Source organism: Triticum dicoccoides, chromosome 7A (genome assembly GCF_002162155.2).
Source record: "Triticum dicoccoides isolate Atlit2015 ecotype Zavitan chromosome 7A, WEW_v2.0, whole genome shotgun sequence".
NCBI lineage: Eukaryota > Viridiplantae > Streptophyta > Magnoliopsida > Poales > Poaceae > Triticum > Triticum dicoccoides.
This window is the reverse complement of record NC_041392.1, coordinates 203,141,987-203,160,704: the sequence shown is the minus strand read 5'-3', so window position 1 is coordinate 203,160,704 and position 18,718 is coordinate 203,141,987. Positions and strand designations below refer to the sequence as shown.

The 18,718-nt window shown below is 44.3% G+C and overlaps 1 pseudogene; it reads right to left on the bottom strand.

Annotated features, from left to right (window-relative positions):
• Positions 1–4,568: 4,568 nt before the first annotated feature.
• LOC119333440 lies at positions 4,569–5,268 on the bottom strand (annotated as a pseudogene).
• Positions 5,269–18,718: the final 13,450 nt, after the last annotated feature.

Here is an 18,718-nt window from a genome sequence, read left to right as displayed (position 1 = left end):
TGATTTTAGATCTGAACCTATTATGTTTTCATGAATATATGTGAGTTCTTGATCCTATCTTGCAAGTCTATAGTCACCTACTATGTGTTGTGATCCGGCAACCCTGAAGTGACATTAATAGGGACCACTCCCGGTGATGACCATAGTTTGAGGAGTTCATGTATTCACTATGTGTTAATGCTTTGGTCCGGTACTCTATTAAAAGGAGGCCTTAATATCCCTTAGTTTCCACTAGGACCCCGCTGCCACGGGAGGGTAGGAAAAAAGATGTCATGCAAGTTCTTTTCCATAAGCACGTAAGACTATATTCAGAATACATGCCTACATTACATTGATGAATTTGAGCTAGTTCTGTGTCACCCTAGGTTATGACTGTTACATGATGTACCACATTCGGCATAATTCTCTATCACTGATCCATTGCCTATGAGCTTTCCATATATTGTTCTTCGCTTATTTACCTTTCCGTTGCTATTTTTACGATCACTACAAAACACCAAAAATATTACTTTTGCTATCGCTACCTTTTGCTACCGTTACCACTACTATCATATTACTCTGCTACTAAACACTTTGCTGCAGATACTAAGTTTACAGGTGTGGTTGAATTGACAACTCAACTGCTAATACTTGAGAATATTCTTTGGCTCCCCTTGTGTCGAATCAATAAATTGGGGTTGAATACTCTACCCTCGAAAATTGTTGCGATCCCCTATACTTGTGGGTTATCAGGGCGGCGCCCCCCTTTCCTTCTCTTCCTCTCTCCCATCCTTCTCCTCTCCTACTCCAACTAGGAAAAGAGGGAGTCCTACTCCCGGTGGGAGTAGGATTCCCCCTTTGGCGCGCCCTCCTCCTTGGCCGGCCGCCTCCCCCCTAGCTCATTTATATACGGGGGCAGGGGGCACCCCATAGACACAACAATTGATCTGTTGATCTCTTAGCCGTGTGCGGTGCCCCCCTCCACCATAATCCACCTCGGTTATATCGTAGCGGTGCTTAGGCGAAGCCCTGCGTTGGTAGCTTCATCAACATCGTCACCACGCCGTCGTGCTGACGAAACTCTTCCCCAAGCTCTACTGGATCGTGAGTTCGTGGGACGTCACCGAGCTGAACGTGTGCTGAACGCGGAGGTGCCATACGTTCGGTGCTGAGGATCAGTCGATCATGAAGACGTACGACTACATCAACCGCGTTGTTATAACGCTTCCGCTTAATGGTCTACGAGGGTATGTGGAGACACTCTCCCCTCTCGTTGCTATGCATCACCATGATCTTGCGTGTGCGTATGAATTTTGTTGAAGTTACTACGTCCCCCAATAGGCGATGCCACACGTTTGGATTAGAGGTGGGTTACTTAAGGCACGGGTTCTATGATGTATGATATTTTTTTCTTTGAGAAACTTCCAATATATTCATCTTCAATCATGGCAGTACAAAGAACAACAGAGGTAATAAAAATTACAACTATGTCAGTGGACCACCTAGCAACGACTACAAGCACTGGGCACCGCCGTCATCGCCCTCCCTCACCGGAGCCGAGCAAACCTTGTTGTAGTAGAGAGTCGGGAAGTCGTCGTGCTAAGGCCCCATAGGACCAGCGCACCAGAGTAGCAACCATCACCGATGAAGAAAGTCGTAGATCAAAATGATCAAACCTATACACACTTAAACGAAGACGAACAAAGACCACATCGAAATAGATCCACATAAGACTAGCACCAACTGAATCACGCAAGATCCGACGGGGACAAACTTTCACACGCCCTCTGACGATGCTAGATGCACCATCGCGATGGGGGTAGAACGTGGGAGACATTACTCCTACTAAGGGACATCGCCGCCGCTACACAGCCCCAACCAAAATGCTGGCTCTAACAAGAATGAGAACGGGGGACGAGATCCTCCACACCTCCATGGCCTAGAGGCCATCGAATATGGGACGGACCGGCGGAGACGTCGACGGGAGGAGAAGAGCTTTTCTTGTGGAGGAGGAAAGAGATCTGATGGGTGCGGCTCTTCTCTCTTTATTTTATGATGTATGAGTTATTGACTTATTGTGTAATTTATTACAAAATAAAAACATTTCACATGTAGAGGATTTCCCCATGTGATGTGTTACACATAGGACAGAGCATCTGATGCACGCGAAACATATATGATTTAAGGAGCTCTCTATGTCGTCCATGAGGCTGTACTTCTTTGACATTGCCAGCATCTTATTTATTATTTGCAATCTATAATACCTAAATAGTTCATTCCCACTACCCTATTTCTCTCAACATGCAAGCTATCCAACTCAGCAGCCTTGCCACATCAGCAATAGCTCTTATTTATCTTCACTTGCCAGCTTGCCACATCAGCAATTTTTTTCAACAAGCCGTGTTGTCTTTGGTTTCAGGGGTAACAAAATCCGAAATGACTTCCTAGCGATCGGCCGCTGCAGCGAGCGATCTGATCCAACGCAACTAATCAGCCGACAAGTCTTTCCAACAAGGCCCACCACGTGAGACTTCCAGCGCACACACATGCAAAGGCTAGGTAAGGCAAGAGGGAGGCGGCCCCACCCAAATCAACACTAATCAGGCTAGTCATAGTGGGAGTAACTTAGCTGGTAACATAGCGCACTTCGAGAAAATTCTGCTTATGTGGCAAGTAATTAATGAGAGATGGTAACATAATATGTTACTGTAACATAACGCTTTTCAAGACAAGATGAGTCTACGAGCTAATAAATGAAGCCATCTATGATACTAATAGTATGTTATTTTGCATTATGAAGGTAGTAACTTATACTAGTGTCATATGCATGACACTAGTCTAAGTTACTCCCCACTATGACCAGTCTCACTTCCCCCCTAATTTTTAGAGGGGATCGCGTCTAATTAATCGCCCCTAATTAATCCACATAGTTAAGCCACTTTCCAAATTGAATCCTGTCGGAAAACGAGCGTTGGAACGCTCGCGCGCAAAAAAATCATCCTGGTAGCCTAAGAGAGCCTCTTTGGGCTTCCATAACCGATGAGGCGGCATAATATTCCATAAAGAGAAGCCCACCGGTGGATCTCTTCTTATCCCTTCCTCTTCCTGGCAGCTGAACAGGCGATGCCACCACACGCACCATCGATGCCCTGCAGCCGACTGTTCCGGTGTTCTTGCACGCGGGCGAGAAGAGGCACCCCATGGCGGCACCTCCTCCTCTCCTTCTCCTGGTGTCTGAAGACCTTGACAGAGCGACCTCCATCACGTCATCGATCTGGCTGCTGCCTCACCTGCGGCTCGATCTGATCTGGGGGAGATGGTGAGGGGTGGGGGCGGCGGAGTAAGGGGAGAGGGAGAGGGAGATCCGTTGCAGGAAGACCTCCACGACTCTGTCTCCTTGAGGACGACCTCCACCACCTCCCTGCTGCCCAGAGGCGACGAGGTCGCTGCCTCTCGGCAACTTCCCATGCTCCCTCAGAAATTTCCCTTCAGATAGTGGAGCGGCATCGCTCCCATAGTCTTCAGCATCAGGTTGGTGTCTGCACCATTGCTCCAAAATTGTGGCATGCCTGCCAGTTCATGAAAAGTTAATATGGCGTTCCCTCTTGCATTATATTGATCTCAAAAACACGTGTTGTATCATAATTATAGGATTACTGATCCATACCATTATGATTATTTCAGTGTCGGCATAGATCCGTTCTATTTTTCATGAAGTTGGCTAGGGGCTTTGTCCACATGACCACTTTCATTTGAAATATAGAAGATATAAATCAGTGAAGTTGATGTCATTCCACTCATCTTTTGGCACTGTACGAACAAACTTTGAGATCTATATTGCCACCCCAACAGATGAAGACATGGATTATATATTAAAAATGCAAGAATGTTTTGTCGCTTAACACCATGTGTGGGTATAACATTGACAACCAATGGTTTTTTTATGATTGAAAAATACGTCATCGCTGCAATATGATGGTAAGATATGTTTTGTTTTTTTCCGAGAAAATGCAAAAGAGTTGCGTTTCATTGCATTGAACAGGAAGACATCGGGGGTACAACCTCCAGAAAGGAGGGACACACACACGCACACACACACACGACCATCCTCACCAAGTGACTACAGCTAGGTGAGGAGGTGCCCTCAACTATAGACACTCAGCGACATTAGGCCTCGCCCAGCCTTGCCTCCAGCCAAAATGGAGAAGCACCGAGACTCGGAGCAACAGGGAGCATCACTGCCATTGCAAGACACTTCCAGGGACGAATGCAGCTTCAGGACTGCCCAGGCCGATGTACCTTGCACCCATGTGCCTAGAGAGTCGGCAGGTGAAAGGCAGGGCCTGATTGGAACTGGTGTAGCATTCATTGGGGAGCGCCAGTGCAGGCAAACATTGCGACCTGCTCCTTGTGTAGCAGTCTACGCCAGAGCGATGCATCGCCAACCACCGTCTGTCGCATCAAGTACTCCACTTGCAGCCAAAGCAGCGCCATCAAGAGGGGAACAACGTTGAGACGCCGCCGCTGCCCGGTCCGGGAGGCCGGACCTAGGATTTCTCCCGGTGCTCGAGGAGGAGGTCCGGTCAAGGTCATGCCAACGCCTCCAAGGAGGTGACGACACCCTCGGGCGTTGCCGTTGACAGCGCAAGCCGTCGCCGCACGGGGATTTCACCCAGACCCAAGAACGAAGACCTTAAATGCAGAGGCAGACCAGGCATGGCGAAGAATCGTCGGAAAAGACCAACAGACATGGGGGAAGCCTAGAAACGTTGTCGTCGCAGGAGTGGGCACCGACCAGTGCAGCTCCAACAGGCCGGCCACCATCGGGAGCGCGTCCAGCAGGCGGCAGCAGCCACCTGCACCGCACCATCGCCGCGCTGGCCCTCAGCCTCCGTCGCCAGGATCCGCCGGGGCACAGCAGAGCAACAACCGTTAGGGTCACCGCGCGTGTGCTTACTAACCCAGCGGCAACCGCCGGCGGCGGCCGGGAAGGGTGGGAGGAGGGAAAAGGGTGGGTGGGGGCAGAGTGATTGTCGCGGGCCTGGGCGGGCTCGTGCGGCCCAGATCTGGGTGCCCTCAACTCTGCCGCACGCATCAGCGGCCGGCAGCCGCCATGGAAGCGCCACCGTGCATGCAGTCCACACCATCTAGACCTCCCCGCGAGAAGACGGCCGCCTGCCGCGCCACCGCGCGCTCCCGCCGCTTCAGCGCGCCCAGCAGCAGCGCGCGAGCACACGAATGAGTGCCCCGCCGCTGCCGTCCACTGGTGAGGGCTTTGCCCGCTAGCATCCTCCGGCGATGGCGAGGAGAGGGAGGGGAAGGAGGGGAGCCTGGGCGGCGGCTAGGGTTTCGCCTCCCGAGTCGCCCCTGGGAGCGACGCGGGGGCTGGGAGATATGTTTTCCTCTAAGGAAACTTTGTAATTCAAACACGGTTTTATTTTCGCAGCATTGCAGAGTTCTTTTGAGCGTATGGGATTCCAAATCATATTCTGATTTTTCATTCACAATGCTTTCTTCATTCCATTATCTTGACCTTCATGCTAATTAACCTAAATCTAGCAAATAATCACCAGTTATGTATGGTTCAATATTTGTGCATCAACAGTTCTAAAGGGTTCAATATATCAATTTGTTGAAGTTTGTTGATATATTCATATGTACATTTCTATCAAATGCACATGATTTCATTTTTGTTGGTGCTGTAGACTCATTGGATCATTCCATTTTTTGTTAATTTGATTGTGGAAATGACCAAAAATTTGCCAAAGGAGTAGTGGAGTGGGTGCTCAAATCTTCATCTTTCGGCTGCTCTAAAGTGATTTCGCATCTGTAGGTAATGTTCCCTTCTTATTGTGAGTAACGTGGGGCAAAATCTTCATCAAAAACTGTAGAGAGCTAGGCCATTACCAATGTAGGTGTCATCAGCTTTGTGACCATGTTTATTACTCTCACTTACAATTGTGTTGCCTTTTACTTGGGGTTTGGCAAGGGATCTTTTATGTACCGTCTCATGGTAGTATTTTTTCTTCTAATTGTATAATTCATCTATGCTGAGAATACATGCAAAAAATAAAGTGGGTTGTGTTCTTGCCCCGTTCCGCTACTTGATGCATCTGTCTTTTTTCTTCTCATATCATGACTGTCATGTGATCAATCTTTTCGTTGGGACTAGTAATATATCTATTGCTTTTTTATCTTTTTGTTGATCTATTCGTCAAAAAAATTATCTATTGCTATTTTATATAACTATGAGCTTCCTTATTGACATCTATTGCTACTAATCCAGCAGGGCTCCTGATTCCATGGTGTGCCTTAGTCTTTTGGCGGGCATATTTATAGTTGAGGGATCTTTTATTCCATTTCAATTTGCTTTGGAAATGTTCTGCCGGATCGAGTGCTAATGTCAAGGAATATAGCTGTATTTTTCTTGGATTTTTCATTTGCCTTGCAATGCTAATACAGAAAAGGCAACAAAATTATTCGAGGGATATAGATTGTTAATGAACAGATCAACAAACTATTTGCCATGGAAATTGCTATTTAGAGACCTGCTGCATTTGGAAAGTACGTAACGACCAAGTCTTTGATAATGTACTTCCAAACTTTGGTTGGTGCAGGATTCCTGTTGTTAGCAGTAGCACCTACACATAGATCTGTAGTGGAGAGTGAAAAGTAATTTGCTCTTTCCGGCCTTCCTGTCCACACAAATTTCCATGCGACTAAAAGAGTAATCTGATAACCAAAATTATCATTTTACATGATCATCAATGCTTATTTTTTGACCATACATTCCCGCAGCACCACACGGGGAATCATCTAGTTTATTAAAAAGGCCAACCCAATTCTATCGCATAGAACTCTACGGTTTTAATACATTGGCATATGGTTTGTCTCTCTCACGCACGTGCACGCGCACGCACACAAGAGAGAGGTGCTTACTTTGCAAACCAGGCAGTGTAAGTTACTTTAAGCGTTAGAGGAAAGTGACTGACACATCACAAAAAGAGAGGAAAGTGACTGACAGAGAACGTCAGCTAAGAACAGAACTGTCAAGGTCGACAAGGTACAATTATTATATTTTGAAAAATACAAGGTGGTCATTTTTTGAGAGGGCAGAATAGTATTCTTGGTGTGTGACGAGTCTGACATGATTTTTGTGTGACTGAGAAGCTATATACAAAAGAGTTTGCAACAAGCTATAGTAGACAAATCTAAAGAATTTATTTTGTTGAGTATAATGGTTGATTAGGTAACTTAGAGGATAGACTAGTAATTATTCCAATTTTTCTTGGACTCCTAGTTGATCATGTATTCGTATATATATATGTCCACGAGGCTCAAGAAAAAACATCGATTCCACCAATCTCCCACTATCCCTTCTAACATGGTATCAGCCTAACCCCGATCCAAAATCCTAACCCTCGCCACCGCTTCGGCATCGTGCCGCCAACCGGGCGGTCGATCTTCATGGTCGCCATTGGGGACCATGCCGTCCGTACCTATGTTTGTCCGCCAGTCTTGTTGACCGGTTGCTTGATAACCCACAAGTATAGAGGATCGCAACAGTTTTCTAGGGTAGAGTATTCAACCCAAATTTATTGATTCGACACAAGGGGAGCCAAAGAATATTCTCAAGTATTTGCAGCTGAATTGTCAATTCAACCACACCTGGATAACTTAATATCTGCAGCAAAGTCTTTAGTAGCAAAGTAATATGATAGTAGTGGTAACGGTGGCAAAAAGTAACGGTAGCAAAAGTAATATTTTTGGGTTTTATAGTGATGGTAATAGTAGCAATGGAAAAGTAAATAAGCAAAGAACAATATATGGAAAGCTCGTAGGCAATGGATCGGTGATGGAGAATTATGTCGGATGCGATCAATCATGTAACAATCATAACATAGGGTGACACAGAACTACCTCTAGTTCATCAATGTAATGTAGGCATGTATTCCGAATATAGTCATATGTGCTTATGGAAAAGAACTTGCATGACATCTTTTGCCCTACCCTCCCTTGGCAGCGGGGTCCTATTGGAAACTAAGGGATATTAATGCCTCCTTTTAATAGAGTACCGGACCAAAGTGTTAACACATAGTGAATACATGAACTCCTCAAACTACGGTCATCACCGGTAATGATCCCGATTATTGTCACTTCGGGGTTAACAGATCATAACACATAATAGGTGACTATAGACTTGCAAGATAGGATCAAGAACTCTCATATATTGATGAAAACATAATAGGTTCAGATATGAAATCATGGCACTCGGGCCCTAGTGACAAGCATTAAGCATAGCAAAGTCATAGCAACATCAATCTTAGAATTAGTGGATATTAGGGATCAAACCCTAACAAAACTAACTCGATTACATGATAAATCTCATCCAACCCATCACCGTCCAGCAAGCCTACGATGGAATTACACTACTAGGAAAAGGGCTACTAGTAGCGTGGGTTTTTTGGCTATTAGTAGCGCTGGTGCCCGCACTACTGCTACGACGCTACAGCTAAATTTTAGCAGTAGCGCGTTTTTACCCCGCGCTACAGCTACTCCTAACTACTAGTAGCGTGGCATTCTTCCCCAACGCTACTACTATTCTAAGTACTAGTAGCATGTCATTCTTCCCCCGCCCTACTGCTAAGTAATTAGAATTTTTTTTGAAAACAATTACATGCAATATTCATGGATGGAAAACAAGACACATCCAAGGCAAAATAAAAGAAGGTCACAGAACCATCTTAGTACTTGCAACATTCATGGATACAACATTGAACATCTCAACTCAAAGAGATCACGAGATTGAAGGAAATATGCCCTAAAGGCAATAATAAAGTTATTATTTATTTCCTTATATGATGATAAATGTTTATTATTCATGCTAGAATTGTATTAACCGGAAACATAATACATGTGTGAATACATAGACAAACATAGTGTCACAGTATGCCTCTACTTGACTAGCTCGTTGATCGAACATGGTTAAGTTTCCTAGCCATAGACATGAGTTGTCATTTGATTAACGGGATCACATCATTAGGAGAACAATGTGATTGACTTGACCCATTTTGTTAGCTTAGCACTTGATCGTTTAGTTTGTTGCTATTGCTTTCTTCATGACTTATACATGTTCCTATGACTATGAGATTATGCAACTCCCATTTACCGGAGGAACACCTTGTGTGCTACCAAACGTCACAACATAACTGGGTGATTATAAAGGTGCTCTACAGGTGTCTCCGAAGGTACTTGTTGGGTTGGCGTATTTTGAGATTAGGATTTGTCGCTCCGATTATCGGAGAGGTATCTCTGGGCCCTCTCGGTAATGCACATCACATAAGCCTTGCAAGCATTACAACTAATAAGTTAGCTGCGGGATGATGTATTATGGAACGAGTAAAGAGACTTGCCGGTAACAAGATTGAACTAGGTATTGAGATACCGACGATCAAATCTCGGGCAAGTAACATACCGATGACAAAGGGAACAAATGTATGTTGTTATGCGGTCTGACCGATAAAGATCTTCGTAGAATATGTAGGAGCCAATATGAGCATCCAGGTTCCGCTATTGGTTATTGACCGGAGACGTGTCTCGGTCATGTCTACATTGTTCTCAAACCAGTAGCGTCCACACGCTTAACGTTACGATGACAGTTTCATTATGAGTTTATATATTTTTGATGTACCGAAGGTTGTTAGGAGTCCCGGATGTGATCACGGACTTAACGAGGAGTCTCAAAATGGTTGAGACATAAAGATCGATATATTGGACGACTATATTTGGACACCGAAAAGGTTCCGGGTGAGATTGGGACAATACCGGATCACTGGGAGGTTATCGGAACCCCCCGGGAGGTATATGGGCCTTATTGGGCCTTAGTGGAAAGGAGGGGAAAGGAGCAAGGGAGGGGGCGCCCCCCAAGCCCAATCCAAATTGGGAAGGGGTCGGCCCCCCTTTCCTTCCTCTTCCTTCCCTCTCCTACTCCTAATAGGAAAAAGGGGAGTCCTACTCCCTGTGGGAGTTGGACTCCCCCCTAGGGCGCGCCACCCTCCTTGGCCGGCCCCCTCCTCCACTACTTTATATACGGGGGCAGGGGGGCACCCCATAGACACAACAATTGATCATTGATCTCTTAGCCGTGTGTAGTGCCCCCCTCCACTATAATCCTCGATAATATTGTAGCGGTGCTTAGGCGAAGCCCTGCGACGGTAAAACATCAAGATCGTCACCACGCCATCATGCTGACGAAACTCATCCCCGACACTTTGCTGGATCGGAGTCCGGGGATCGTCATCGAGCTGAACGTGTGCTAGAACTCGGAGGTGCCGTAGTTTCGGTGCTTGATCGGTCGGGCCGTGAAAACGTACGACTACATCAACCACGTTGTGCTAATGCTTCCGCTTCCGGTCTACGAGGGTACGTAGACAACACTCTCCCATCTCGTTGCTATGCATCACCATGATCTTGCGTGTGCGTAGGAAATTTTTTAAATTACTACGTTCCCCAACAGTGGCATCTGAGCCTAGGTTTCATGCGTTGATGTTATGCACGAGTAGAACACAAGTGAGTTGTGGGCGATATAAGTCATACTGCTTACCAGCATGTCATACTTTGGTTCGGCGGAATTGTTGGATGAAGCGGCCCGGACCGACATTACGCGTACGCTTACGCGAGACTGGTTCTACCGACGTGCTTTGCACACAGGTGGCTGGCGGGTGTCAGTTTCTCCAACTTTAGTTGAACCGAGTGTGGCTACGCCCGGTCCTTGCGAAGGTTAAAACAGCACCAACAAACTATCGTTGTGGTTTTGATGCATAGGTAAGAACAGTTCTTGCTAAGCCCGTAGCAGCCACGTAAAACTTGCAACAACAAAGCAGAGCACGTCTAACTTGTTTTTGCAGGGCATGTTGTGATGTGATATGGTCAAGACATGATGCTAAATTTTATTGTATGAGATGATCATGTTTTGAAACCGAGTTATCGGCAACTGGCAGGAGCCATATGGTTGTCGCTTTATTGTATGCAATGCAATTGCGCTGTAATGCTTTACTTTATCACTAAGCGGTAGCGATAGTCGTGGAAGCATAAGGTTGGCGAGACGACAACGATGCTACGATGGTGATCAAGTTGTTGCGCCGGTGACGATGGTGATCATGATGGTGCTTCGAAGATGGAGATCACAAGCACAAGATGATGATGGCCATATCATATCACTTATATTTATTGCATGTGATTTTTATCTTTTATGCATCTTATCTTGCTTTGATTGACGGTAGCATTATAAGATGATCCCTCACTAAATTATGAAAGTATAAGTGTTCTCCCTGAGTATGCACCGTTGCGAAAGTTCTTCGTGCTGAGACAACACGTGATGATCGGGTGTGATAGGCTCTACGTTCAAATACAACGGGTGCAAAACAGTTGCACACGCGGAATACTCAGGTTTAACTTGATGATCCTAGCATATAACAGATATGGCCTCGGAACACGGAGACCGAAAGGTCGAGCGTGAATCATATAGTAGATATGATCAACATATTGATGTTCAGCATTGATATTACTCCATCTCATGTGATAATCGGACATGGTTTAGTTGATTTGGATCACGTGATCACTTAGAGGATTAGAGGGATATCTTTCTAAGTGGGAGTTCTTAAGTAATATGATTAATTGAACTTAAATTTATCATGAACTTAGTACCTGATAGTATCTTGCTTGTCTATGTTTGATTGTAGATAGATGGATCGTGCTGTTGTTCCATTGAATTTTAATGCGTTCCTTGAGAAAGCAAATTTGAAAGAAGATGGTAGCAATTACACGGACTCGGTCCGTAACTTGAGGATTACCCTCATTGCTGCACAGAAGAATTACGTCCTGGAAGCACCGCTAAGTGCCAAGCCTGCTGCAGGAGCAACACCAGATGTTATGAATATCTGGCAGAGCAAAGCTGATGACTGCTCGATAGTTCAGTGTGCCATGCATTACGGCTTAGAACCGGGTCTTCAACGACGTTTTGAACGTCATGGAGCATATGAGATGTTCCAGGAGTTGAAGTTAATATTTCAAGCAAATGCCCGGATTGAGAGATATGAAGTCTCCAATAAGTTCTATAGCTGCAAGATGGAGGAGAATAGTTCTGTCAGTGAACATATACTCAAAATGTCTGGGTATCATAATCACTTGACTCAACTGAGGGTTAATCTTCCTGTTGATAGTGTCATTGACAGAGTTCTTCAATCACTGCCACCAAGCTACAAAAGCTTCGTGATGAACTATAATATGCAAGGGATGAATAAGACTATTCCTGAGCTCTTCACAATGCTAAAAGCCGCGGAGGTAGAAATCAAAAAGGAGCATCAAGTGTTGATGGTCAATAAGACCACCAGTTTCAAGAAAAAGGGCAAAGGGAAGAAGAAAGGGAACTTCAAGAAGAAGAACAAACAAGTTGCTGCTCAAGAGAAGAAACCCAAGTCTGGACCTAAGCCTGAAACTGAGTGCTTCTACTGCAAGCAGACTGGTCACTGGAAGCGGAACTGCCCCAAGTATTTGGCGGATAAGAAGGATGGCAAAGTGAACAAAGGTATATGTGATATACATGTTATTGATGTGTACCTTACTAATGCTTGTAGTAGCACCTGGGTATTTGATACTGGTTCTGTTGCTAACATTTGCAACTCGAAATAGGGGCTACGGATCAAGCGAAGATTGGCTAAGGACAAGGTGACGATGTGCGTGGGAAATGGTTCCAAAGTCAATGTGATCGCGGTTGGCACACTACCTCTACATCTACCTTCGGGATTAGTATTAGACCTAAATAATTGTTATTTGGTGCCAGCGTTGAGCATGAACATTATATCTGGATCTTGTTTGATGCGAGACGATTATTCATTTAAATCAGAGAATAATGGTTGTTCTATTTATATGAGTAATATCTTTTATGGGCATGCACCCTTGAAGAGTGGTCTATTTTTGATGAATCTTGATAGTAGTGATACACATATTCATAATGTTAAAATCAAAAGATGCAGAGTTGATAATGATAGTGCAACTTATTTGTGGCACTGCCGTTTAGGTCATATCGGTATAAAGTGAAGGAAATATGCCCTAGAGGCAATAATAAATTTATTATTTATTTCCTTATTTCATGATAAATGTTTATTATTCATGCTAGAATTGTATTAACCGGAAACATAATACATGTGTGAATACATAGACAAACAGAGTGTCACTAGTATGCCTCTACTTGACTAGCTCGTTAATCAAAGATGGTTATGTTTCCTAACCATAGACAAAGAGTTGTTATTTGATTAACGGGATCACATCATTAGGAGAATGATGTGATTGACTTGACCCATTCCGTTAGCTTAGCAATCGATCGTTTAGTATGTTGCTATTGCTTTCTTCATGACTTATACATGTTCCTATGATTATGAGATTATGCAACTCCCGTTTACCGGAGGAACACTTTGTGTGCTACCAAACGTCACAACGTAACTGGGTGATTATAAAGGAGCTCTACAGGTGTCTCCAAAGGTACATGTTGGGTTGGCGTATTTCGAGATTAGGATTTGTCACTCCGATTGTCGGAGAGGTATCTCTGGGCCCTCTCGGTAATGCACATCACATAAGCCTTGCAAGCATTGCAACTAATGAGTTAGTTGCGAGATGATGTATTACGGAACGAGTAAAGAGACTTGCCAGTAACGAGATTGAACTAGGTATTGAGATACCGACGATTGAATCGCGGGCAAGTAACATATCGATGACAAAGGGAACAACGTATGTTGTTATGCGGTCTGACCGATAAAGATCTTCGTAGAATATGTAGGAGCCAATATGAGCATCCAGGTTCCGCTATTGGTTATTGACCGGAGACGTGTCTCGGTCATGTCTACATTGTTCTTGAACCCGTAGGGTCCGCACGCTTAAGGTTTCGATGACAGTTATATTATGAGTTTATGAGTTTTGATGTACCGAAGGAGTTCGGAGTCCCGGATGAGATCGTGGACATGACGAGGAGTCTCGAAATGGTCAAGACGTAAAGATCGATATATTGGGCGACTATATTCGGACATCGGAAAGGTTCCGAGTGGTTCGGGTATTTTTCGGAGTATCGGGGAGTTATGGGAATACGGGGGAAGAAGTATATGGGCCTTATTGGGCTTTTAGGGGAGAGGGAGAGGCAGGCCGCGCGCCCCCCCATTGACTAGTCCGAATTGGACTAGGGGGAGGGGCGGCGCCCCCTCCTTCCTTCTCTTCCCTCTTCCCCTTCCTTGTCTCCTACTCCTACTACATGGAAGGACTCCTAGTTGGACTAGGAAAGGGGGAATCCTACTCCCGGTGGGAGTAGGACTCCCCTAGGGCACGCCATAGAGAGGGCCGGCCCTCCCCTCCTCCACTCCTTTATATACGGGGGCAGGGGGCACCCCATAGACACACAAGTTGATCCTCGTGATCGTTCTCTTAGCCGTGTGCGGTGCCCCCCTCCACCATACTCCTCGATAATATTGTAGCAGTGCTTAGGCGAAGCCTTGCAATGGTAGAACATCAAGATCGTCACCACGCCGTCGTGCTGACGGAACTCTTCCCTGACACTTTGCTGGATCGGAGTCTGGGGATCGTCATCGAGCTGAACGTGTGCTAGAACTCGGAGGTGCCGTAGTTTCGGTGCTTGATCAGTCGGGCCGTGAAGACGTACGAATACATCAACTGCGTTGTCATAACGCTTCCGCTGTCGGTCTACGAGGGTACATAGACAACACTCTTCCCTCTCGTTTCTATGCATCACCATGATCTTGCGTGTGCATAGGAAAATTTTGAAATTACTACGTTGCCCAACAGTGGCATCTGAGCCAGGTTTTATATGTTGATGTTATATGCACGAGTAGAACACAACTGAGTTGTGGGCGATATAAGTCATACTGTTTACCAGCATGTCATACTTTGGTTCGGCGGTATTGTTGGATGAAGCGGCCCGGACCGACATTATGCATACGCTTACGCGAGACTGGTTCTACCGACGTGCTTTGCACATACGTGGCTGGCGGGTGTCAGTTTCTCCAACTTTAGTTGAACCGAGTGTGGCTACGCCCGGTCCTTGTGAAGGTTAAAACAGCACCAACTTGACAAACTATCGTTGTGGTTTTGATGCGTAGGTAAGATTGGTTCTTGCTAAGCCCGTAGCAACCACGTAAAACTTGCAACAAACAAAGTAGAGGACGTCTAACTTGTTTTTGCAGGGCATGTTGTGATGTGATATGGTCAAGGCATGATGCTAAATTTTATTGTATGAGATGATCATGTTTTGTAACCGAGTTATCGGCAACTGGCAGGAGCCATATGGTTGTCGCTTTATTGTATGCAATGCAATCGCCCTGTAATGCTTTACTTTATCACTAAGTGGTAGCGATAGTCGTAGAAGCATAAGATTGGCAAGACGACAACGATGCTACGATGGAGATCAAGGTGTCGCGTCGTGACGATGGTGATCATGACGATGCTTCGGAGATGGAGATCACAAGCACAAGATGATGATGGCCATATCATATCACTTATATTGATTGCATGTGATGTTTATATTTTATGCATCTTATCTTGCTTTGATTGACGGTAGCATTATAAGATGATCTCTCACTAAATTTCAAGATAAAGGTGTTCTCCCTGAGTATGCACCGTTGCCAAAGTTCGTCGTGCCCAGACACCACGTGATGATCGGGTGTGATAAGCTCTATGTCCATCTATAACGGGTGCAAGCCAGTTTTGCACACGCAGAATACTCAGGTTAAACTTGGCGAGCCTAGCATATGCAGATATGGCCTCAGAACACTGAGACCGAAAGGTCGAGCGTGAATCATATAGTAGATATGATCAACATAGTGATGTTCACCATTGAAACTACTCCATCTCATGTGATGATTGGACATGGTTTAGTTGATTTGGATCACGTGATCACTTAGAGGATTAGAGGGATGTCTATCTAAGTGGGAGTTCTTAAGTAATATGATTAATTGAACTTTAATTTATCATGAACTTAGTCCTAGTAGTATTAGCATATCTATGTTGTAGATCAATAGCTCGCGTTGTTGCTTTCATATGTTTATTTTGATATGTTCCTAGAGAAAATTGTGTTGAAAGATGTTAGTAGCAATGATGCGGATTGGATCCGTGATCTGAGGTTTACCCTCATTGCTGCACAGAAGAATTATGTCCTTGATGCACCGCTAGGTGACAAACCTATTGCAGGAGCAGATGCAGACGTTATGAACGTTTGGCTAGCTCAATATGATGACTACTTGATAGTTTAGTGCACCATGCTTAACGGCTTAGAATCGGGACTTCAAAGACGTTTTGAACGTCATGGACCATATGAGATGTTCCAGGAATTGAAGTTAATATTTCAAGCAAATACCCGAGTTGAGAGATATGAAGTTTCCAACAAGTTCTATAGCTAAAAGATGGAGGAGAATCGCTTAAGTAGTGAGCATGTGCTCAGATTGTCTGGGTACTACAATCGCTTGAATCAAGTGGGAGTTAATCTTCCAGATAATATAGTGATTGACAGAATTCTCTAGTCACCATCACCAAGTTAGTAGAACTACGTGATGAACTATAGTATGCAAGGGATGACGAAAACGACTCCCGAGCTTTTCATGATGATGAAATCGATGAAGGTAGAAATCAAGAAAGAGCATCAAGTGTTGATGGTTGACAAGACCACTAGTTTCCGGAAAAGGGCAAAGGGAAGAAGGGGAACTCCAAGAAGAACGGCAAGCAAGTTGCTGCTCAAGTGAAGAAGCCCAAGTCTGGTCCTAAGCCTGAGACTAAGTGCTTATACTGCAAAGGGACTGGTCACTGGAAGCGAAACTACCCCAAGTGATTGGCGGATAAGAAGGATGGCAAAGTGAACATAAGTATATTTGATATACATGTTATTGATGTGTACTTTACTAGTGTTTATAGCAACCCCTCAGTATTTGATACTAGTTCAGTTGCTAAGATTAGTAACTTGAAACGGGAGTTGCAGAATAAACATAGACTAGTTGAGGGTGAAGTGACGATGTGTGTTGGAAGTGGTTCCAAGATTGATATGATCATCATCGCACTCTCCCTATACTTTCAGGATTAGTGTTGAAAATAAATAAGTGTTATTTGGTGTTTGCGTTGAGCATGAATATGATTTGATCATGTTTATTGCAATACGGTTATTCATTTAAGTTAGAGAACAATTGTTGTTCTGTTTACATGAATAAAACCTTCTATGGTCATACACACCAACAAAAATGGTTTGTTGGATCTCGATCGTAGTGATACACATATTCATAATATTGAAGCCAAAAGATGCAAAGTTAATAATGATAGTGCAACTTATTTGTGGCACTGCTGTTTAAGTCATATTGGTGTAAAGCGCATGAAGAAACTCCATGCTGATGGGATTTTGGAATCACTTGATTATGAATCACTTGATGCTTGTGAACCATGTCTCTTGGGCAAGATGACTAAGACTCCGTTCTCCGGAACAATGGAGCAAGCAACAAACTTATTGGAAATAATACATACTGATGTATGTGGTCCGATGAGTATTAAGGCTCGCGGCAAGTATCGTTATTTTCTGAACTTCACAGATGATTTGAGCAGATATGGGTATATCTACTTGATGAAACATAAGTCTGAAACATTTGAAAAGTTCAAAGAATTTCAGAGTGAAGTGGAAAATCATCGTAACAAGAAAATAAAGTTTCTACGATCTAACCGTGGAAGAGAATATTTGAGTTACGAGTTTGGCCTTCAGTTAAAACAATGTGAAATAATTTCACCACTCACGCCACCTGGAACACCACACTGTAATGGTGTGTACGAATGTCGTAACCGTACTTTATTAGATATGGTGCGATCTATGATGTTTCTTACCGATTTACCACTATCGTTTTTGGGGTCATGCATTAAAGACAGCTGCATTCACGTTAAAAAGGGGCACCATCTAAGTCCGTTGAGACGACACAATATGAACTGTGGTTTGGCAAGAAACCAAAGTTGTTGTTTCTTAAAGTTTGGTGTTGCGATGCTTATGTGAAAAAGTTTCATCCTGATAAGCTCAAACCCAAATCGGAGAAATGTGTCTTCATAGGATACTCAAAGGAGAAAGTTGGGTACACCTTCTATCACAGATCCGAAGGCAAGACATTCATTGCTAAGAATGGATCCTTTCTAGAGAAGGAGTTTCTCTCGAAAGAAGTGAGTGGGAGGAAAGTAGAACTTGGTAAGGTAATTGTACCTTCTCCCTTATTGGAAAGTAGTTCATCACAGAAATCTGTTCCTGTGACTAATACACCAATTAGTGAGGAAGCTAATGATGATGATCATATAACTTCAGATCAAGTTACTACCGAATCTCGTAAGTAAACCAGAGTGAGATCCGCACCAGAGTGGTAGGGTAATCCTGTTCTAAAAGTCATGTTACTAGACCATGACGAACTTGCGAACTATGAGGAAGGGATGATGAGCCCAGATTACGCGAAATGGTTTGAGGCCATGAAATATGAGATATGATCCATGTATGAGAACAAAGTATGGACTTTGGTTGACTTGCCCGATGATCGGGAAGCCATAGAAAATAAATGGATTTTCAAGAGGAAGACGGACGCTGATAGTAGTGTTACTATCTACAAAGCTAGACTTGTCGAAAAAGGTTTTGACAAAGTTCAAAGGTATTGACTACGATGAGATTTTCTCACTC